General features: G+C 38.2%; 1 protein-coding gene and 1 long non-coding RNA gene across 3 annotated transcripts in view; one reads left to right on the forward strand and one right to left on the reverse strand.

Annotated features, from left to right (window-relative positions):
* Positions 1-3,464: 3,464 nt before the first annotated feature.
* Positions 3,465-5,189, reverse strand: LOC147178637 (uncharacterized). Of its 2 annotated transcripts, XR_015094085.1 has the most exons (3): positions 5,001-5,189; positions 3,861-3,981; positions 3,465-3,743 (listed from the first exon to the last, which is right to left on the reverse strand). It is a non-coding gene; the product is annotated as an uncharacterized LOC147178637 (long non-coding RNA). The 2 variants fall into 2 exon arrangements; XR_015094084.1 differs by lacking the exon at positions 5,001-5,189 and having other exon boundaries at positions 3,861-4,952.
* The window catches only part of casz1 (castor zinc finger 1), a 212,956-nt gene continuing 192,407 nt past the window's right edge, over positions 3,678-24,226 (forward strand). Inside the window, exons 1-2 of the mRNA XM_086068777.1 lie at positions 3,678-3,921; positions 5,259-5,314. The gene's annotated coding sequence lies outside the window, so the exon portion shown is untranslated. The remainder of the gene's footprint in view (positions 3,922-5,258; positions 5,315-24,226) is intronic.

A 24,226-nucleotide genomic window follows, 5' to 3' on the forward strand; every position in this document is an offset into this window, starting at 1 on the left:
CATGCTCAGAATAATTTCCAGGAAAGTATTGACGTTTGTCAGGCATAAGAAAGGTGAGGGAAAACCAAAACAGCCAGTGACGTTTTTGTTTCGCAAGTGGGAAGGTAAACAGGGTGGCAGAAACATTTAATGACAAGGGAAGAGTTCTTTTAGGTATCAATGGAAAGATAGAAACAAGTGAAAACATTTAGCAGATATCTACCAAGTGCATTTACAAAACCAATGAGTCAGCAAACAGATTGCAGATGAATTTGATCGACTATCACTCGGAGAAATATTTCAAGCCTAACTTAAGATTTATTTTAAAAAAAATGACATGACAAATTCCCATTAACCTTTTTTTTTTAAAGATAATTTTAACACAAACCTACCAAATAAACCTTATATGATACATAGTCTAATAAAGCCTATTTATTTGAAATGCATAATCCTCAGGTTTATGTATTTAGTATTAATAAAATAGAATTACTCAAAATTAAGAATAATCAGAGTATTTATTTAAAGTATATTGTATGTATGAAGTATATTATTTGAATTGCATAATAATCAGGTTACCTACACGATAAATATACTGGTTTTACATGTTTATGGTTTTGGGATGAAACCCAATGCAGACATCCCCAAAACATAAAAATAAATAAATAAATAAATAAAAAAGGTAGGTAATTATACTTTATTAATACTAAAGTTAGGCTTGAAATATTTCTGTGAGTGTATGGGGAGATTGAATGATGATGATGATGATGAAGATTATGTTATTTTTCTTAATTTATTGTGTTAGAACAGTGGTTCTTGTTGAAGGATTCACATTCACCGAACCCTTGTTTATTAAAAAATAAAATGTTTTTTTCTTCCTACTCAAGACATAGGTAGAGAGTTTACAGGTGAACAAAATGAACAGATAGAGTAGCCTTTTAATCAAATCTGGCTCTCTTCACCTTGAATTCAGAAAGTGTTGTGTTGCTGTATTCCCCATCTCCATGATACTGTTCCTTTAGTTTTGCTCAACTTGGCATTGCAAATCACGCAGGACGCTGACTCCCATCACTCAACTTTATATTTAAAACAACCACCACTTTTTTCTTAAGATGGAACCTGCAGGGGAAGCAGATACAATGATAACCTGAGGCCCCAGAATTGAACCCTGGGGAGCACCTTACGTTCCGTTATACATGTGAATTCATATTGCACATATTCGTCCGACCTTTTTTTTTTTTTTTGCTTGACAAAGTTAGTATGAAGGGATTACAATAAAAAAAGAAATCACATGACGTTCCATCACAACAGCCACAAGTCAGACACTGAGCACACCAAATTCCCAGCAGCACAGAGAGACTGACTCACCAAACCTCTGAGGTTCAATCGAACCCTGGTTGATATGGTTGGTTTGTTAGAAACTTTCTCCGATCTTCTGAAATATTGTTTAATTCGTTGATGTATTGAGCAGAATTTCCATAGCGGAGGTCAGCGTGGATGGAGTTCAGTTTGCCATAGCTGACATGCTGACACAGTCGAGCTGAAATGAAAATCAACAGCGCCTCTGCTGGTTGCGGCCATGTTGTGTGATTTAGTAGCATTGTTGCCTCACCATTCAATTAATCACGTATTACTAATTCAATTAATTGATTCTCATTGCTGTCACTAATGATGAGGCATTACAGACCAAACTCTGACATGGGCCATACGGGGACTCATCGGCTCGTATCGCGGGGTCAGGTACCCTATACGCTCAGAGGACACCCCATAGGGCAAAGCTGAATGCTTTCTACAAATCCACAAAGCACAAGTTGACCAGGCCTTGTCTGCTCAGTTTATCCAGCCATAGAAGCACAAACAAATTGATGCTGACGTACGATTATGCTGCAAATGTCGGGTGTGCACAAGATCATTTTTGCATGTTAAAATCATGTACCACCACGCAAAACATTTAAACAAATTATTGAATTAACGTGATAAGTATATTTTGCTGAACGTCTGTTTCATTAGTAAACAAATGAAGAAGTCATGCTAATCGTCGACATAAGCTCATGTGCCATGCAAAATAACTGGTCACTTCAACAGACATGTTTGCAAAGGAGCAATTTAGACATTATGGCAAAATAGGAGCCAATAATCTTATATAAAGCATCTGTTTACCCGTTGTGAATAAATGAAAGGTCTAATTATGTGGTTAAAGAGCCTAATATCTAATAGGACTACGCTTGTGTTGTATTGTTAGGCTATCTGAGTACTGTTGCCAAAAACAAACCATGTGTTTTCTAAAGTTACTGTAGCCAAGTACTGTTGCCAAAAAGAACACGTGTTACATAGAGCTACTTGACAGCTGATGCCAATAAACAAACACGAACCATGTATTGCACAACAAGATACCAAAGTGTTGCCAAATCTAACCATGTGCTCCATAAAGCTACCTAATCATTAGGGCCCAAAACTAACCACATTGCGGTTAGTGTTGCAGCCTACACAGTTAATGACTTGTTCAAAAGAAACAAGTGACTCAACTGCTACCCCTTATAGCTTCCATTTGGTGACAAATTGCTACGTAGACATAATGAGGATTCTGAGATTTACACACTTCTCATCATGCCTCACAACACTAAACTGTTTCACAATTATTGTATTGCATTATTTTGTTCTACACCTTGTATAAAATATCACAAATATTATAACAAGATAATGAAGCATGTCAGTGGGAATTTCAGCCAATTCATCCAGAAGAACATTTGTTAGTTCAAAGGTTACTAATGTTGGACCTGGCAAAACTTACTCACTTCTCTGTTCTTCTTCATCCTTCACAAGCGGAACACATAATAAACAACACTCATGATCTTTTTGATAGAGCTTTTCAAATTTAATCATCTATCAAAATGCACTGTATATTTCAGCCAAGTTTGCAATTCTATGTTTGGGCAACTACATTTGAAATATATTTAAGGTCATGGCCTATTGTGTGGTTATTAGTGTGTGTGTGTGTTGTGATTCAAAACTGTACTTACATGCCAGATTCAGATACTTCTGGCGTACAGTGAAAAAAAAAAAAAAAAGAGTCACCAATGCATTTTAAGCTGTTTATTGAATGGGACAGTCAGTCAAACACACACATATTAAATGAAAACACTCACAAGGAGTATGAAGATGATGCTAATGCTGAACTAAGCACGTGACTACAGCGCCTGCCACTCAACTCACTAAACCACGCCCTCTTGAACGCACACTGGGTGTCCAGGGTGTGTATGTGACTTTCAGTTTAGTTAAACTAAATAAAAATAGTTAATTTTTCTATTTTCAATGTTTTGATTTTATAGTTGTATATATTATTATATAATACTTGCTATTGTTCTTGATCAAAAACAAAATTAATTTATTTTTTATTTTTCTGGGGGCTGCAAGGATTATTGTGGGAGGGGTGATTTATGAGTAAAATGAGTTACAAGCTTGGTCACAGAACAAATTAAACTAGCCAGTAGCACTGTATTTACTTTTTTATTTTTATTTTTAAATAAAATATGATTTGAAAGGACATCTTTGAACATTTGTTCTTAACTTCCACAGTGCAAGTGGGTCAGTGACAGTGAAAAATGTATTTCCCAGGTTGACACGAGTCGAGAACCAGAGCAGTCGACAAAGTCAGAGAAAATCCGGGCCACTTTTTCCAAGCCACACCTGCGAAGCGACAAATTCAATTAAGGACTCCTCTTCCCATTTTGAGTCGATCTCCAGGGCATATCTTCCGAGCGACTCGACTTAAAAGAAATGAGAAAATACCACAATAAAACGTGAAAACAAACCCCTAATATTAACTCTACTAGCATTGATGCAAGTAATAATAATATGTCAACTGAAGTAAAGGCGCCGCTCACCGTCACGGCACAAGGGTCGCTTGTAGTTTCAAGTGACGACAGGACGACAAAGTCGACACAGGTAAGAGTTTGGCTTTTCCTCCAACTCTGCATGTTTCTCCCCCTTGAGTGGAAGTCCGCGCTGGAGGCGACACGGGAGTGGGCACATATTTAAAAGGAGGGAGGGGGACTGTGTGGGACAAGCACATCCAGACGCTTGACCGAGGGGATCCGCTCGCTAGCTAGCCGGCCAGCGGGACTTCCAGCGGCGGCGGCGGCGACGACTGAAGTCGCGTGTGGAGGCTGTTGTCCTGCCTCCCCCTTTCTTGTCTTTTTTTTTTTTTTTTAAACACTCACCCACCTTAAACTTGCACGTTTTCGTCCCAAACTCAAAAAAAGTTCCAAAGCTGTAACGGCGTCAAAAGACTTGAGGCACCCACGTCACTTAAGTTGAGACGCTTATTGCAACTTTATTCGCTTTTGTTCTCTCTCTGCAACATCAACTCAAGCGGTTTATTTAGATAGATATAAAATAAAAACGCGATGGCATTTCTGCTGGACATATTGTTTTGTATTTAGCGAAAAGTACTCATTTGTCAGAAAAACGTAAGTGAAACTCGCCATAAACAAGTAGTAGCCCTCATTACAGTATCATTTACTGTAAATAGAGGAACTTCTATATACGTAAGTGCATTAAATACTGAGAGCTGAAACGCGGAAGTTATGCTGTTTTATTTGATTTAAAAATAAAGAAAACAATTTTTTCTTTAGTTTATTTGTTCTAAATAAACAGTGATCAGTTCTTTTTTTTGTAGTTTAGTGATTCTCTTGTGCATAAGTGGGATCGTGCCACCATTTATTGCCAATTAGCACAAGAGTAAACACTTCTGAGAAACAGACTATTTTTCATGAATGTTTACGCACCACAGCACACACATTGTATTTGAAATGGTTGGTATCATTTTGCACAAGTTCCTGCTCTCAGTGTCTGACAGGCAGGTTTAATGACTTCCACCTCCTGTAGAACAAACAATCTGTTTAAAAACAGCGCACATAACTCCTGCCTGTTTACTTAGTTGTGATGGCTACAAAACACAATTGATGTGATATTTAATTCCATACGCCTTTTTTTGTAAAAGGGTCACTGTTTGCTCTACTTGCCTTTGTTTGTTGCTATTCTGAAGGATGAAGATGAGGACAGGAATACTGCAGATGACTAGCACTTTAAACCAAACCTAGGTCTCTCATATTCTCGCCGGATCTTCCTCCTTTGCTAATTATTGTGTTGTTTTCAGAGCAAATATGTCATATCCATGGCGACCAGGCAGGTTTATTGTCTCTCTCATGCAATAGCTCACACAAGTAATTAATTATCCTTCCCCCCTCTCTCTCTTTCCCCTCCTGTCTTTGGTTAAACAGATCATTCATGGAAAGCCATCATCTTTATTAAAATGCCACAGCTAGTACAACACAAGGTAAACAATGAACGTTTTTCAATTTTACTATTTCAATGTCCCTTTTTGTGCTTTGATTCTTTTTATACTGTACCTAATGTGTGTACTTTGCTGATATTTCCCCTTTCATGCAGCAGCTGTGCTGCGTTCATTCATGCATGCAGAGCAAGCACACACACACACTTAAACAGGGCACCTTAAAACACATGTTTAGGCAGGAAATAATCTTAAATTTTGTGTGAATTGCTTGCAAGCATTAGCCGGATTAAAAGGTAAATTGACTTTGGCGGAGACTTCTATTTCATGAGGTCACTGGCTATAATAACTAGGAGCAGGTGACAGCATAGATAGAGTACAATAGTCAACCTGCATGCATTGCAGCTGTGGGTGAGGTACACTTTTGACCACTGTGGAAACAATAAATAAATAAATAAATAAATAAATAAATATATATATATATATATATATATATATATATATATATATATATTCGCTTTATATAATAACTTGCTGAGCTCTCCATCAGTGTGGAATGTGACAATATGTGTCTTCTGCTGCATGGAGGTCTGTCTAGAGCTGGACACTTTCCAGCCTTCACTGTCTGACTGGTGGCACAGGCTCTCATCTCTCTTTAGCATTGATGTGACACAGCAATATCCATCTGTCAAACATACTGCCCCTTATTTTCCTTCCTGTCTTTTGACCGCTCCCTGCCTCCCTTTCCTCATCCTTCGATGCCGCTACCATTAACATGACATGAGTGAAGTACACCCATACTGATGAACATACGTATTTAACGAGACCCCACACATGATGTTGAAAATGTGTGTTTATGCTCTCTTATAGTGTGTGATGTGCTCAAAATGACCAACTCGGCACACACTTAACGATGTATACACTGACAGTTGTGACTAGTCTCCTTACCCAAACCAGATGTCTGTTGTAGTATCAAGACTGACCTGTGAGAGGCTGCATGGTGCCACCGGCTATTCAGAGAAAGTAGTAGTAGTACAGGGGGTTTCCTGGCTCAAATTGAGGGAGAGGTGGTATAGTAGAAGTTAGTCTGAATTTTGGCTCATTTTATAACTATATTTTGTTTGTAAACTCCTCTTCTCGTTACTTGTATTGTGAGGGATGACTGCAGTGAGCACTCAACACATTACAACCAGTTATTTTTCTATTCGCGTCCTAATTCACTATCATTCCATAATTCACAATCAGGGGGTCTGTGGCTCGGCCGAACTCAGTGACGGAACACATCAGTGTTTCCCACAGATTTGAAATCTACTTGGGTGCATGGATTCCGGCGGTGGGGATGGGAGGCGGGTTGGACAGGAGGTGGGTCTCAATCCTGTTACTACGTCTCCTCTAGCCTCACGATCCACAAGTGAGTGACGGCGAACTAACGTTACATGCGGTATATCTTGTCCCAACAATTTTTTTTTCTCTTTTTAAATATATTTGTAATAAATTTTCTTGAAAACTTCTTGGGTGGTGGCCAATTTACTTGGGTGGCCTGCCCAAGTATTAACATGGAGTGGGAAACACTGCATATATATCAGAAATCGTGATTCAAAAACAAAAAACAAAAAAGTTTTAACATTTGTGATTGTACATTTGCATACTACAGCATAATTGATCGCAATGGTTGAACATGCTCAATTTGGCTCAACTGTTGGTTTGTTTGTACTCAAGATACACATTCACTACTTGTGCTGTCATTGTTTGTCTGTGTGTGTGTGTGTTGGTGTTTATGGTTTTTATTCTTAAACATGTAAAAAAAAAACTCACGTTTTAATTGTTGTGCGATGCCACTATATTCATATTTGCTGTAGCCCTATCAGTTAGTGCGATGCCTCATGTCTCATAAGTACCCATCTGCATCTGTCAAGGGGTGTGTAGAATTAAACCCATTTGTATTGTGCCTCTGTGTGACCTTGGCGGTGGACCTCTGTTTTTTTTTTTAAATGTCAAATAACCATCAGTAATTCCAGGCAGCTACCGCTTGACAGGCTTCAGGAGCTATTAGTTTTCTTTCCCAGCTCATAAGCTTTATCAATTGCCCCTTTGTGTAATGATTTTGTATACAAATTCACACAAGCATAGTGTTTGGCCTTGTAACAAATATTCTGCCATCAAAGCGCGCTAGCATTTCGGCATGGATACACACACTTTTTTTTGTTTGTTTTTAAATCACCTCAATTGGTTTTATTTTAGTATGGAGAAAATGTCCTTTTTGCATGCTTGATCAGCCAGTAGAAAAATCCAATATAATGGAGGTTCTAGGTGAATTGCATCCCGTGTGTTAACCCCCATCTATGACTGAAGGGAAATTCCTAAGCTAAATAAATAAATCACATAAACAAACAGCAATATCGACATGAAATAATTATTGATTATACTCTGCAGTTCATAGATGAGAATGTTTTTTTTTATCCATTTGTCGTGGGCCTTTTCAATACGTTTGAGAGTGAAGCAGGCATGAAGCTGCGGGGGGGGGGGGGGGGGGAGTTGTAGGACAAGTGAGGGAGGAAGACAAGAGAGATTTCCCAGAGTTGAGAAAGGGACATGCTGCCCCTTTCTTAGCTCATTATCATTCCTAATAAGTCTTAAGGAAAGAAGGAGCATTGAGTGTAAATGCACGGTAATCCTCCCACTGTCCAAGGTTAGTAAGGACGTCAGCACAGACGCACCGTTCCCAGCTGGCCACTTTGGAACCAGAGGAACACAGTTAAGGATAGATGTTCAAGGAGAAAGCGAGGGCAGTTAGACATTGGGTTAAGGTTATGCCCCACCTTCTCAATGGCAATGCACCAGCTGGCATGTAGTCAGGTCTTTAAAGCACCCATTTTTGGACATATTAAGTATAAAGCTACCGCGTGGGGATTTAGAAGCTACATTAAGGATCCAAATGGGGCAGTTTTATCCTAAGCGGAGTGTTGAACTTAAAGGAACTCCCTGCACTTTCGGTGTGGTCCAGCAACGAGCAATAAGATGAATTGGAAGAACTCGTGACCAATTAACTCATTTAACAAATTGCCACTCACTTGCAGCAGTTGTTTAACCATGTTGCTTTAATGGAAATCCAATGCAGTCATTATTTATACACTCTTCTAAGATCACAGTCCAATATTCTGTCACTCTGTGTTTTCTGTATGCAGGTTTGGTAATATTATAGTATCCGTGTGTATTAATCAACTGAGATGTGGCACATTCATCTTAATCCACAGTGAAAAGTGAGTGGCTTTGCTGTTTCATGTCAAACTGTGTTTTGAGACTCTGTCTAATCTAATTTGCAATAAAAATTAATCACACATTTTCTTTTTTAGTATTGTATCTATACTAAGTTGGATAAAGCCCATGGAAATGCCACCGGAACAGTTTTACTCTTTGTTTTCATAATATTGCTTTTAAATCTAATGTTAATAGCTTTACTGTCAAAGTCGGGAAAATAAATACGAATATGAATAGATTTTCACACCACAAACGATCAACACATGAACATCAGACTGCCACTGGTGACTCTTTATTTGCTTATAGGATTTTTTTTCATTTCAGCCCATACTCAGGGTTTCCTCCAGTGCTATAAGACTGGTGGGCTAACAGACCCACTGGGCCCCCACCCCCTTTGTCGATGAATACCATTCGCCGTATGTAGCCAGCTGGGTTGTGCCCTTCTGTTTTCTCCGTAAAACCGCGAAACCCTGTTTGTCGTATTACAAGGCCTTTGATTCATTATTGACATTGATTGCAGCATATAGCATATTATCATATGTTGTATTGTAGCATATGACATTTACTTAGAGTAGACTTTTTAGGAATGTTGTGTTTTTGTGAACGCAGAACTCTTGAGTTAGAAAAAGTTCTTTGAGACGTTGTTTTTTATTAAGGATGGCTTTACATTGTGGTGTTTCCTAACTCAGGGTTTTATGGAAATAGTTGTCTAATTTCCTCTGCAAGAATAGGACAGAAGCCATAAGCAATTGAAACCTGATCTGGTGGTGTAGAGTTGGAGTTTCCTTTTGTCTTGCACAGTGCACTTCCATCGCTGTACCTTTCTGTCATGCAAAGAAGGATGAATTAGCCTCAGACAGATGTTAAATGATCTTTGCTTTCCATTTTGCTAATTTTTCTTGGTTGCACCTTTTAAAGGTTATTCCTTGCACCATATCAGCAGCTTTTGCTCACTCTCTGGTGTCACCATGTCTGATTTACTGCCTTAGCGGTACTCATATTTGACCCTGCCAGGACTGTCTTCATTGCCATTTTCTTTATCAGTTTGCATTTTAGTTGCTGCTTACTTTGCTCTATTGCTGTCCTTCCCCCCTACCTAACTCCCCAACCACCTCCTGGGAGCCTTGGGTGGCAGAGTGCCATCACCATGGTGATGTGAACACAGATTCCCTGCACACCGGTCCATTGTGGCGTGCGTGTGTTGAGGTGAGATGGAACAAAATGTCATAGCAACAGGTTTTTTTTTGGGTGTGTTTTTGTTTTTGCTTGATTACTCAGTGGGATTGTGCTGGGTTCCAAGGGCTGAGAGACTGGGAGTTAGGGAAACAAGTTTCATTTTATAGTATTTTACCCCCCACTGTGCATTAAGGATCTGCACAAACATCCAGTAAATCTTGTCAAAGAGTTATGTTTAATATGGCAGAAAATCTTTGATTTGATGTTTGAATCAAAATATATATTTTTCTAAGAATGAGGGTCGTAGCTTCACAAATAGGAAACTGTATACCAATAACAAAAGTTCAAGCCCTTAATTATCCTGCTGCACATGCTTCAAGAAGACGGCTCAATATTCCGGCTTTGCTCAATCACACAGAACCAAATTAAAGTCATGATAATGTCCCCCCAGTGTGTGAATTCAGGTAACGGGCCAGAACGACAATGAACGTGAAAAAAGCATAAAGTGCTGTGCTGATGCTGTTCTTCCGTTCGCTCAAGGTAGTCACTATTCCTTATCCATACAGTTTTGCTTGAAAGTTTACATACACTTGGGGTATGTAAACTTGTGAGCACACTGTGTGGTTAAAAAAAGTCTTAATGCCCATAAAATCCAAAATACTGTGGCGATTGTTTTGATATTTTCCGAGTTTGAAGTTGACATTAGAGATGTGCATGTGAATTTTGGCGACGATCCTTAGACTTTTTGTGTAAAGCGACGTTGAGCTTTTGTACATTTACGTTTGTGCTCGTAAGATGACATACCACAAGTATATGTAAACATTCAAGGACAACTGTAGGTCCGAACAGTTTAATAATAATAGAGGATTGGGAAATACATAAAGCACAACAAAACACCAATATACTATTTTAATTGAATGATTACAACTGGTTTAGTGCCATACAAAGATTTGTGGTCAAACAATTTTGCATAAAATTGTATTTAAGAACAACTAAATTAAAATAATTAATTGTAAAAAAGAAAGAAAGTATATTTAGGAATGCTGTCAAGTTGTTACAATTAGAAATCATATCCCAAACTTTCAATTAAAATTATCTTTTTTTCCCCAGATTCTATATGTACACAGTCCTTCTAGATTTCTGTGGGGACAGTCGCTTGTGCATTCTGTGGTGGTAGCAGTTCATAGCAAGCAAAATATGCTCCTCTTGATCATGTCAAAATTGCCATGAAGATTTTAAAATACAGTGGCTCCAAAGTAGAATGCCCCAAAGTCATACAACTTAAAAAAAAAATATGCACAAAACGGTACCCAGACTTAGAACAACCATAATACGTCTTGTGAGCTTTTATTTCAATGAGTAATAAAGAGGATGTGTTGATGACAGTAGAACCAGAAATTGATTTTATTGTAATCTAGGAAAGTGGTTGACAATTCTCAGTGCAATACTGTGTAATGAAATGTACACTATCCAATGAGGTCTAGTTAGATCCAAAAGTTGCTTTTTCCAGCTCTTCGTCGACCTGCTACTGGTAAATGCTTGTTGGCTATTTGGCCCAGTTAAACTCTTGTCTCTTGGCTCATGATGATCAGACAGTATTGCCCTTTGCGCTCTCGCTTTACGTTAACTTTGACCTGCCTTGATCCAAACAGCGTGCCATTGGCTAGCGATCTTCAAGAGAAAAAGTGGTTGCATAGATAATGTGGCATTGAAGTGATGTAGCAGGTTATGCCCTCAACCCTGAAGAGGATGTTGGCTGTTATCACAACAGGTACAGGGTTGCCCTCAGTCCCTATGGTTGGAAAAGTTAGAAGTTTGACCTGTAACAAAGGGCACAAGTGGGCTTCAAACACACAACTCTAACATCTGGCGCAACGTCTGGGCATCTTGCTGTCTGAGGGCAGGAGATGCCCCATGGCTTATGACATCAAGTCCAGAAGTGAGCTTGGTAGCCTCATTAAAACTTTTGTGTCTAGTTTACTTTCTCAAGTAGTTTTATGCATCAAGTCTCATTAATGTTTGTTACTGCACAATAGCTGCCAGGTCTCTTCATGCCAAGTCTGTAAGAGTAATACACTCTTTCAGTCACATTTACTCCCCGAGTAGGTGCTAAGGTGTCGTTCCGGAGAGATTCTTTTATGTTCGGAGACCTCATTTGCTTCCTTGATTGTGATCGCCACAGCAGCAACATGTAGTCTCAGATTGATCTCCGCTGTTGCATGCCATACCAGTTCAGGAATACTCTTGGCAAATGAAGAAAATAAAATTTTCAGTGTTTATTAGAATACAAGTTGCCAGAAGGGAGTCCTTCCTGCTCGCCTATTGCAGCTCCAGCAATTAGCAAATTGATTAGGAGACCTTGAACACACCTCCCTGGCTCTTATCTTCTCATTCTTGGACAATATTGCTGCACCATGGGACAATGTAAATATTTAAAGGGGACCCTGAGTAAATCTCAATAAATGGCCATGGGGCAGAACAGATGTCTCCTGTTGAAGTTCTGAGCCAATTTTCTGAACTATGATTAAAGAAAAGTTTTGGATTAAACATTAAACATGCCATATCCTGTGTCATCATGTCAGGACTGCCCCCCCCCCCCCCTCTTGGATCTACTGTATTAGTTTGAAATCATTTGGGTGATGACTCTTTGAAAGTGGCGGCCATTCTGGGATGTCATGTTCAAAATGCCACAAAGACCTATTTTTATGCACAAATGCTAATTAAAATTGGCCAACACCACCCCCCATCCCCAAGCTGCATAGGGACAGACTTGGTAGCAATTTGGTGGATAATCAAATTGCATTTTAAATAGCCGTTTAAAGATGACTGGGGTCTGCTCACAGGAAGAAGCAGTGGCACAAATTAGGCTTGAATAAGATACTATGTGCTCAGAGAAACAATACAGCAAAGTTCACATCATAACATGCAGCGCTCGATTTATGTTTTTAATGACTTCAAATGATTTTATTCAAAAAGACGATCGGATTTGTTATCATGCAGGCAGAAAACACTGTTTTGCTTTTAATTATGAATTTCCTTTTGCTAAGTGGCATTTTCTTTACAACGTGTCCTTACAATCTCGCCAGTTGAGACAAAAATGCTAATGAGACATGATTTGTTAACGGTTGTAGTACCTTGGAAACATTTTACTCTTAATTTCAGATTTTTGGTCTGACAGAAATGGCAAACTGGGTGGAAAATGTTGTCAACAGTTATGTTTGTCTGGGGGGAAAAAAATCTGTGCTTAGATCTGTCCCCCCATATTTGATTTACATCATTAAGTTATTTTCAGCCAGTCAAATTGTCTATCCAGTCAGCATTCCAGCGCATATTAGTGACACCCGGTTAGCAGAAAACAGAAAACTGCAAAAAGAAAGAAAGAAAGAATGAAAGAAAGAAAGGAAAAAAAAACAGGCATGCGTGGCTTCTCCTAGAATAAGCAAAAAAAATCGATTCCTATGAAATGAGAATTGGAATGAACCCTGAATTCCCAATGACCTTTGATGCACACTTTGTATGTTCCTCTGGATGCATCAAATTGTAGTTTTTGTCTCAATTGGACCATGTTTCATGTTAAATCTGACTTAGACAGACTAAAGCAGCTATCAGAAGTGCTTCATATGCACATTCAGAGCATTTACTTTTAAAGTAACTTTCATAAATTGCACTTGTCTGAGTAATTTTAACACAACACACTTTTGACTTTGACGAAGGTATTTTCGGGAATAAGAAAACATACTTTTACTCCCTTACTCTCCTCCCTTGAGCTGGATTCTGTTCAACATATATACAAATTTGATTGTTTTATCTATTAATCAGTCAATGTATTAGTTTTGGTTTGTTAAGGAGACTGCTGCCTTGGGCGCTGTCCATCACATATCTATCTCACTAATTCACTAATACAATGTAATCACTACACATGTTTGACTCCAATTAACCAATCAAATGGCCTTACATTCAATCTATATTTACTTTAAAGACTATGGAAAAGAACAGCTGTTATGGGCTGATCTTTGTCCACATTTCAGCTTACAAGAACTTGAGAAAACACATTGCTGTTTCCTATGTAATATCTGCCTGCAAATGATGTCGGCAAAATTGCCAACACTCGGTCTAATACTGTACACATCCAAACATATTTAGTTTGTACACTCACACTGAATTCGCCAATAATGCAAATAGAGCCCCACATTTTGTGGCAGAATTTTCTTATTGTTATTTTATGAAGAATGTATCATATTGTTGGGCAGTATCTGAAGTTGCACATTCTTATATATTTTTATTCTAAAATGTTCGTGTTAAATTAAAGCCATATTTATCCACATTTGCCGTCTTGATCTGTGCGCGACTGGTTGCACAAGAGTGGAATTAAACCTGACACTCCTATATGCTACTATATCCAAATTAAGTCCCTTAAAATCTTTTTTTTCACCATGTTTTCTTTTTTATCTGGCACTGAAATGGCTCTGCTGCATACAAAGTGACATTTACATCAAAGTGGGTCTACAATTGTGTAATTTAATTACCATAATAACTAAACTTAATGTGGTTATCTAATCACAATTAAAAAAATGATGCAGATAGCCTTGTTAATTGTTAGTAAAATAGATACAAACCTGAACAAACAACAAATAAAATAACAACGTCGTCATACTTGTATTTTTCTATTTGGGCAATTCTATTTGGTAGAGAATCTCCCTTTTCCAGGTAGTTTAAATCGAGTTGTTCCTGAATTGGTTTGGCAAACAAATTCCTGATTTCTGTTCAAGCTGTTAAATCAGATTTCTAAATTACACTCATTGATGTTCCTTCCACTTAATGAGCGTGGCTACACTTGATTTTACTTGCAGCTCTCCCTAAATCCATACAGTTATTTCAAATGCGGCATTTTTATAAACATCCGTCTGTATCCAACTATTATTTTTATTTCTTGCATGTTGATGAAGTTTGTTGCAAAGATCATGACGGTAGTGGGATTTAATTGATGAAGTGGTTGACGGATCATAAAATTGCAGTCAATATTTGGTTGTGCCAGGTTGTCTGGGATGTATGGCTACACACACAAGGATGAGAAAACATATTTACACTTCAGTCTCTCCACAGTCTCTGTACAGTACAGTAAATACTCAGGATACGGAAATGAATAGACCTGACATATTTATTCAGCCCAAGTAAAAGAGTATTAGTTAAATATGTCCAATTTTAGATGTGGCCCCCAGGACCCTCTCACAGAAAATGATGGTATTAAAAGTATTTTTTTATTTATAGACATTTCAGCTTATAAGACAATAGACTCGTTCAGTTTTTACACGACAGCAGCATTGATCTTTTTAATAAAAATCCTGACTTGGTGAAAGTTTAATTAATAAGGGACTTTAAGCAAGGGAAATGAGCAAGGGAGTGCAGTCTTTAAGGGGCCGCTTATTTTTCAATCTGAGCTATCCTCCCAAAAAAAAAGAAGAAGAAAAAAAACAGTCAATTAGCGCGTTAAGCTGCAGAGACAAAAACTTCATTAGTTCTAGCAAAAAGAATAATAGGTTATAAAGGTTTAGCATTAGTGGTAGGCCAAAAGCACCAGCGTATTTTGTGTTACACAATTATAAGTTTCAAGACGTTATTATGCGAAGGTACTGTGTGCTACTTATTTTTGTAGTTTCTAAATTTGTAAGGACACCAGATTCTCATGTGACACGTACAACTGTTCTAAGAGTACAGTAGGAGCAAAAACCAGACAATTGATTATTTATCGCCTGGTCTGGTTGCGTTTGTCAATACTTTGTTGTCATGATTCAAATAAATATAAAATAAATAAAATAAATAAAATAAATAAAAAGACACCACTCCTTTTAGAAACCTTATATATTTCATTATATCTGCCATTTATAGCTTTCTGCATGCAGATATCTGATCGTAATTGCTTATGCATCATTCTTTGAATGCTAATAAATGATTGGTCACTATAGATCCGCCAATAAATTAATTATTTCCACTTCATGGTTAAGTATCTGCTACTCTTCCAAATCGAGTGCTGGTACTTGGTTATTACACTTTAATAGCTCGGTTGCCAAACTAACGATATATTACACTGTGCTGGCTCAGATCAGACAAGATGAATTGGCTATTAATTAGAGTTGCACTGAGAGGGCACCGGGGAGAGACTCCTCATAGCCTCGCAATCAAAGCCAACACGGACTCTTGTGACTGGCACAGTTGGGACAGGCCCAGGTCACCAAGTTTCAGTGCAAAATCTTCTAAATCTGGTTGAAGGGGCACATTTGATCATCCAGCTTTGGTGTAAACCATCGTCTTGAGCTTGAGCGCAAATGTCCAAAGGGTGGTCTGTAGAGAGGCGTCGCAGGCTGTTTGGCTCTCTTGAGCATCTTTAACAAAAGCCTCACGTAACCAAAGACTTTGAATGAGAACACTTCGCTGGAAAGATTTGACAAGTAAAGATGATTTGTGGGGAATATTATTGTTTGGCTCACTTTTGTTGCGCAGCCTCTAAATTAGCCCTTTTATCACAATTAATTAAGCTTTCTAATATGAGATGTTCCATCTTGAGCTCATCCACATAGGATAAATAAGTCAAAGCTGTAGGATATATGTCTTTTTATTGGCTCACTTGATCTCGGATGCATCTGTATTGGGGACTGAAGCTGTCTCTGTGGTGCGACTTTGTGGAGGACTCGCTGCCATCACTCACTTTGAATGCCTCTTTTATGGCTCGTTTTGTTAAAAAAATACTTTTTTTAATGCAAGGTATGAGGAGTTATGGGCTGTCTATGCAAATGAAGGAGTTTTGACAGTTTGTTATTCATGTCATCACCTTTTTAAACACTCAAAAACAATAAATTTCACTGTGATGTGCCACACTGAAATTGCCACTGAATATTATTAGTTATTTTAACAAGTTCCTTGTAAATAAGCGTTAAATGTTTGAACGATGAGCAGGAAGAAAAATGACTTTGCATCAACTTATTAGACGCCATAAAAGTGGCAGTGATTTATCATGGCTGTTGTTGTCTTAGCCATCTTTTGCTTATTTTGTAAGCTTGCTTTGTCTTGATGTGCCCATTAAATATGGAAACGCTGTTAAAAGCCTGCGGTTTCGCCTGTCGTGAAAATGTTAACCACAGGCATATTTTTGTACCTGTGCTCCTTGGAAAGATGGAGTGATATACAGTATGGTAACAACATACTGCATATTATCATGTTTTTGTGCTTTCAATGCTTATTTATACTTTTAGGAATCAAGTGTGTGTAATGTAACTTGAATGATTTCAAGGGACTAAATTTGGGGAAATTAATCAAAATTGCTATACACTGATGTAGGCCTGTAACTATTGATGATTTCATTGACCGACATATCCAAAAGTATTATATTATACATGTTTGTTTAGTATTGGTAATGATTAAACAATACCAAATGACAATTACACAATCAAAATCCTCAGTCATACTCAGAACTAACAGTTGTACAATTCCTTTACCAAATATTGTATAATGATAATGCCAGGGCACTTAAATTAACCAAGCAAATGGCTTTTATTCTGAACCCCTCTTGATATTTATTACAACTCTTGGCTCCAAAATTAAGCAGATTTATTTCAATCAACTTAGCCAATTTGTGCATTTACTTTTCAACTCAAATGACAACAATAAAAAATACATTACAATATTGCCAATTTACTGTGTGGAACATACAGTATATGTATAAGATTTAAATTCTAAAAGTCTGCCAGAGTGCTTGCCTCTCGTACTCGGAGAAAGAAATTCGCTTATTTCGAATGAACATCCTAGCGTCACTAGCTTCGGCTACTTGCATCGCCGCTACCCTTAAAAGATTCATACCGAAACAATGGCAGCGGAAGTAAAACTTTGTTGTCAAAATAGCATGCCCAGTAATGTATTGACAGCAACTGCGTGCTAACGATTATGTGACTCATCATAGAAGTTGTTGTGTCGTTTTCTGACACTGTGCCGTAACATTATTGACAGTAGCTACGGCACACAGCTCTGGTAAGATACAAGCATGTTGATATATTTGACCAAAAATGACACGGTCACTTGAAAAATATATGTTAATCCTCCAATACTGTTAAAGAACAAGCGAAGTAGCAACAGTGAAACAGAATTTTTGTGAGCTTGGGAACAATGTCCCATCTTACAACACGTTGTGCTATGGAACACAAGAGTGTCTCGTTGAAGAGAAACAAGTGTCGGGCTCTCACTATAACAACAACCACATTCCTTGTCATGGGGAGTCATTCATTTATTTCGTTCATTTGTTTATATATTTTTTCTATCCAACAAAATGTGTCTTCACGTTGTGATGCCAAAAAGGTTGGGGGATGCTATATTAGCTAACTTGACAAACATTAGCTAACTTGACAAACATTACATTACCGCATGCGTTGGCGCCTGTTGTCGGGGTGGAATTTATAAAGTGGATGTTTTGAATGTTGTTGAATTAGTTTAAATGTTGTACTGTATCATAAATGACGTTTGTACGCCAGCTCCACTTTGCAGTAGAGACATAGGGATTTGCTTAATTTTATTTTTGATCTTGAAATGTTCCCACACGTTTCAAGCTTCTAAGCAGATATTATGCGTTGATTGTTCATAGTTATCTGAGATATTTGTTTCTTTTCTCCATCCCTACACTGATGTAGCTTGATGAATTTCTGTGGTGACAACTACACAACTACACATTTGTCTTTGATTTGCTGTAATTTGGTGCGGTCAATTTCTCATCGAAAGGGCCTTAAAATTGCATTGGCAGATAACCATTTCAATACTAAAAATGCGTCAACATTTGGAAGGAGCCCGATTCCAATGTAAGGATGTCTAATTTAATTTTCATTTTGTATTTTTAATTTTTAATTATTTTTTTATGTTTCCACTCTGAGCAAAAATGTGGTATTGTGTAACTTGAACTTTGTATAGTGTAAATGCAGTCTTAAAGTGCTTTTTTAATTCATTGCACTTTAATTAAGATTAGGTTCAACCCCATGTTCTCTCTTATTAACCCTAAGAGGGGAACTAGTGTCAGCTGACTTCCTCCAAGAGAGTGAGGAAAAAGATATTAGTCATTGCTATAGAAATGCTTGGTTAAATGTTTTTATCCTGTGACTTATACAGTGTAAGACTAAGATTTACATTTTTGCTAAATTGAGCACTTGATTGATTTTAGTTCAAATCCTTTGCAGTGATGCATAAAGACAAAATCATACAAACTATGTCAACAATGAAGACCAATGCAGTAATTTGTTAAAAATATGACCTTTATAGTCACACTTTCATTAGTTGTTTAGCTACACACTTTTACTCGTATATTCCGGAGAACACCGATAATCTAATGTCTAAAACATCAAAATCATCATACATCATAATTTTTTTTTTTTTTAGTTTTCATTAAATACAAGGCTTAAGGATCATTCTCAATATTACATGATTGATACTTACAAGTCTTTGTCTACGGCATAAATATACAATTATTTATACATGAATGTATTTAATGTAATACTCACTTCAAATTGCATTTTATCTTGTATTTACAAAGTAATTTTTCATTTGGATGCTATTACCAGGCTGGCGAGATCATCTTAGAAGAAATCTGCTTTTCTTTGTAGATATTCAGAAGGCGATTGTGGGTCATGTAATCAACCAAGCTTTTTCTGTTTGGTTAGAAGCCACAGCAGCATTACACAAATCTCAGTGCTGTCTGTGCACATCACTCTTACTGCTTAGTGTGACGTGACGGCTGCCATGTCAGCAACACGGCACATCTCTGTTTTCCCTCTCCGGAGCCCTCTGTGAGTTTTCCCTGGGGTTGGCAGAATACGAGTGCCCCCTTGTCTGACTGGCTATAACCTTGCCACCAGCTTGTGTGTGTTGTGTGTGGGTTTCCAACTCTAAAGACTTGAACAATGATGACTCAAGCCGCGCCGAGTGCACCTCAGGGAAGATATAGTGGAAATAAAAATAACAAGTGGATTTTTGACTGCAGTCAGATGTGGGAGGAGGCGTGCTGGCATTGGGCTAAAAGCCTGACTAGATTCTATCCCCCTGTCATTAGATTAGGGTGTCTAGTGTTCAGGAAGTGCTGAAAGGCACTACAGATTGTATCTGCACGAAATGCTGTCCTTACGTCCAGTGACAGTTTCCAGTCTCAGCTTTTGAATTCCACAGTAGTTCTCAATTCAGTTAGGCCTGTTACTGTGGATGTTTTCTACCCTTCCCAAATATGAAGGAGCCAGCATTTGACTTTCTGTTTTAACTCACCCATTTAACTGAAATCTTTATTTTCCTGACATCAACATATGACACTGTAACTTGTTTGTCTTGGAGCATAGTAGAGGAATGCAAGGCCTTGATGGTGCTTCTTTCCGTGTGTATACTTGAGAGACCAGCATCAAACAATGCCTGTTTTTTTAATTTATTTATTTCTCTTGTTGGGTGGGCTGTGCTGATGTAACTCTGTGCAACTCTCTTCAGGGGGGTTCCCCCATCATCTGCTTGATGTGACGATAAACATAGTTGGACCAAAATGTGAAAATGTCTCTAAGACAGTAGTTCTCAACAACCACCGCTGTTTTCTTACGTTGGAAAACAACAGAGGCCTCAAAATTGAACCCTGTGGAACACCGTATGTTCCGGTATACATGTGAATCATATTGCACATATTCTTTTATTTTTTATTTTTTCAACATAGTTAGTATGAAGGGAGTACAATAATAAAGAAATCACACGACGTACCATCACAGCAGCCACAAGTCGACTATTGAGCACACCAAATTCCCTGCAGCACAGATAGATCAAGCAATGTAGCATCTGCCAACGATGGCCAAGCAGAGCATCTTATCTAGAATATATGAGCCCGGTGTGTCTCTTGTCCTCTGCCGAACCCCTGGGGTTTGATCGAACCCAAGTTAAGAGCCACTGCTGTTAGGTCTGCGCATAGATTTAGTTGAGAATAAGATCCGTGTCACTGGTCTGCAGCACGTGCCGGTGCAAATGTGCAAGGAGCTTAAAAGATCCTGGAAAAATGGGGTCTTCTTTGAAATGCCACAATTAATTGCTATGCATTGTGCTCAACGCATGGATGATTAAATGTGCTCCTAAACTGCCCTGATTTGTGGGGGCACCTTGCCGATTTTATTTGCCACTGTTAACATTTTCATTCGTGCATTATGCATGGTGCTGTGGGCTAAGGAAGTGCTGCAAACAAATGGCCTGAGGGATCGGCGTAAACACGGCGTGCCATAAGGGCGAGACGAGTGGTAGTTGAGCGCCGCCCCACTCAGCTCGTCGTCACACACAAAGCAGACAGCCCGTCTGCAGCTGCCTACTGTCACTTCTACCCCATATTCAAAACTATCGGTGAGGAATTTGCAGATATAAATTGAAAATGGAAAGACAGGAGTTGGGGTTTAATATTAATCAACACTGAACGCATGTCTGATGGAATATTTCTGTCTAATTGAGTATGATTCATCCTCCTTCAGCATGTATAGGCTAAGGTCACTCTCACTAGTTAAATGTGACAGCTAAAGCAATGCACTGCCGGTTCCTTTGTGTTTAGGGATTTTAGTTTGTCATTGCAATAATCAGTGACTGATGGAAGCCTTAGTGTTTTATGAAGGCATGCCAAATCACATGTGCTCCTGTTTGAACATGAAACACACAGAAAAGAATTATCTGATTTTACACATTTGAGGCACATTTACTCTGTGATTAGGTTTCGCTTGATCATGGTTCTTGACTGTTAGAAGAGTGAGCTTGCGCCCATGCACTACTCGTGGTGTCAGCTGACATGTTGTCGGCCCAGTGTGTCTCCACCCTCTCACCCCTGGCTGAAAATGCAAATCCAAATGCAAACGACATCGAGCCAATGGACAGCTCTCAATACTTTACAGTACGCTCATATCATGTCATATGCAGCAGATAGTTTGTGGCCATTTTTCCCCCTAAGAAATAATGTTCCAGCACATGAAAATGCTCAGGTTGGCATTAACTATAAATAATGCTCTTGGCACTCTAAAGACAGACAATATTGTATTTTATGGCCTGACCTTTAAAACGTTATTGTTTTTTTTGTTGTTGTTGATAAATTTACTCTGAACACAGGCATTAAACACGTCTCCATAAGACAACAAAACAAAACCATATCGTTGAGTTTCCAGTTCAAGTGAATCGTGCCGTCTGGTGGAAATGGAAAGTCTGTTTTATTAGAATGGAGAGAAGTGTTAAATAGGTGGCGACCAGCTCATTAGGATGCCTTTCCGAGCATGAAAAATGACCTTTTCCCATCTAATTGTAGCCATAGATAGTTGACGGGAACCAGAGCAATACCAGAACCTGTACATTGACAAGGATCACTGGAAACAATTAGCATTACATTTCACTAGTCAGTCTGCATGTTGCTTTTATTAACAATTGCAGTACACATTCTTTCTTTCTTATTGATTTAATTATTCATGACAATTAAAAATGTTGTCAGGAAGGGGAAGCGTGAAGGGATTACATATTGTAATAGACATTCTATGCATTTCACACACTGTATTTTGGCCTGGGTGTTTATATACTCACCTACATACAGAACCATCCATCTTGAAGAGATGAAACATAAAAACATTGTGTAATGGTGGAGCTGGACATGCTGCAGTCTGTTGATTGGTGGGCGGAGAATTGTTACCTGTTAAAATGGGAATAGAATATGTACAGTAACTGCATCAAACGAATGGTTTTCGTTCTATTCACTATTATATTTTGACCACTTATTCTTGGTTCCTATCAATAATACAATACAGTTAGAGTTCACAACACTCATCATTAGCACACCAGGCTAAAAAAGCTGCCAAAGCAGATAGCAGTCAGTTGTTACTAAAAGACACAATAAGTGTCTGCACTTGCTGCACAGCTGTAAGACACTACTCACGTTTCCATCCAATTGTTTGGAATTTTTTAAGCTAATTTACTGAAAATGCGCAAAACGGACATGCAATTTATGCCCGTTTCCATCTGTTCTTCTTTTGCAAATATTAAGAGGGGAGTCCGCCGCTGTAGGTTTGCAGTATACACCATTAAGAGAAGTGATCCACCATTAATTTAAAAGAAGAAGAAGACCAGGAAGCGACTTTTGGCGTATGATGACGTCGTATGAGTTTACTTTTGTAATTCTTGATAAACCGTAGCGTTTCTTTGCTGTTTTCCATCTAAAATAGCAATAATATCCGCTTCTTTAATTAATTCCCAAAATATTTCTGTTTCGTCATCTTCCCAAAGCCCAAACATACCTTACTTTATTGTCCGACATTACTTTGGGACTACAAACGTAATATCTGGTCAAAATGTTCGACGTGTGTCCGGTCTCACCAGCGGTTATTCGTAAAACCTGTTTCTAAAGCATACATTTGCATTTTCCTTTATTTTGGGGCCCTTTTTTTAATTCTGGTGTTTTAACTCAGTTTTATTTTCGCATTTCTTGAAAATCCGAATAAAAGTGGGTGGATCGAAACCCAACTAATGTTGATGCGTCTTGTTTTTGTATATTTTGTAAATTAAGTAGTTTGTTTCTTTTTCATCCCAACTGGCATATTCAGTTTGTCTTAAATTGAACCCAAGGCCTCTGCCTCCATAGGCTACTTAGGGACACTGCAGAATGGGAAGAAAACTAAATTTATGTTTAAAAATACGAAAAGTTTCTAGGTTTGATGGTGAATTTACTGGATGTAACACACTATTTACGGCGACATGCAAGTGGAAATGCTGATCATCGATCAGGCTGTATATATGCTACTATCACCTGCGGTGGAATACTAACCAAAGTCTCCCGCTCGGTGGAAGTATGTCTTTTGTTAAGGTACCTACAACCACCTTGTGGGATAACCCATTTCACCCCCTGTCAAGGCTATTAGGGGAGGTGTGTTTATTTGTTCAAGTGGATGACGCCCCTGGTGAATATTTAACACATGACTGGTTAAGCAGAGGCAATTTTTTGAGGAAATACATGAAAATGACATTTAGTGTATCACAGATAAGGAAGAACATTTGCCAGTGGTGTGAGGAAAAAGGGATACCCGCAATGTAAATTATTGGCAAAGAAAAGCCCATAAATGTAAAACATGTCATTGTTGAGATCATAGTACTCTAGTTGTAAATTCAGATGAGTTACCCAAAAAACTTAATTATTTCATGGCGACTGTTTTGTGGTGTCTGTTAAGTAATAAACAACTTTATTTATGTATTTTTTTGAACCTCTGACCATAAACAGTGACCCAACAGTCCTTGGAAAATATGTATGATACTTGAGCAAACTTTCAAAAATGTTTGTAAGTTTCTGAATATTTAGCCTTTATCTTATTTGATTCAATGGAAAGGACATCCTATTTTTTTCCTAAACTGCTACCATCGCAATAAGTTTTTTCCTCTGGCTCTGCAATGTTTTGGCCAATCATTTGTATATGAAGAACATATTTAAGGTACTTACAAATGTGATGCACATCTGTCAAACAGCCCAAG

This window comes from Leptonotus elevatus, chromosome 2 (assembly GCF_054856555.1).
Source record: "Leptonotus elevatus isolate MCC_2025b chromosome 2, RoL_Lele_1.0, whole genome shotgun sequence".
NCBI classification, from domain to species: Eukaryota; Metazoa; Chordata; class Actinopteri; order Syngnathiformes; family Syngnathidae; genus Leptonotus; species Leptonotus elevatus.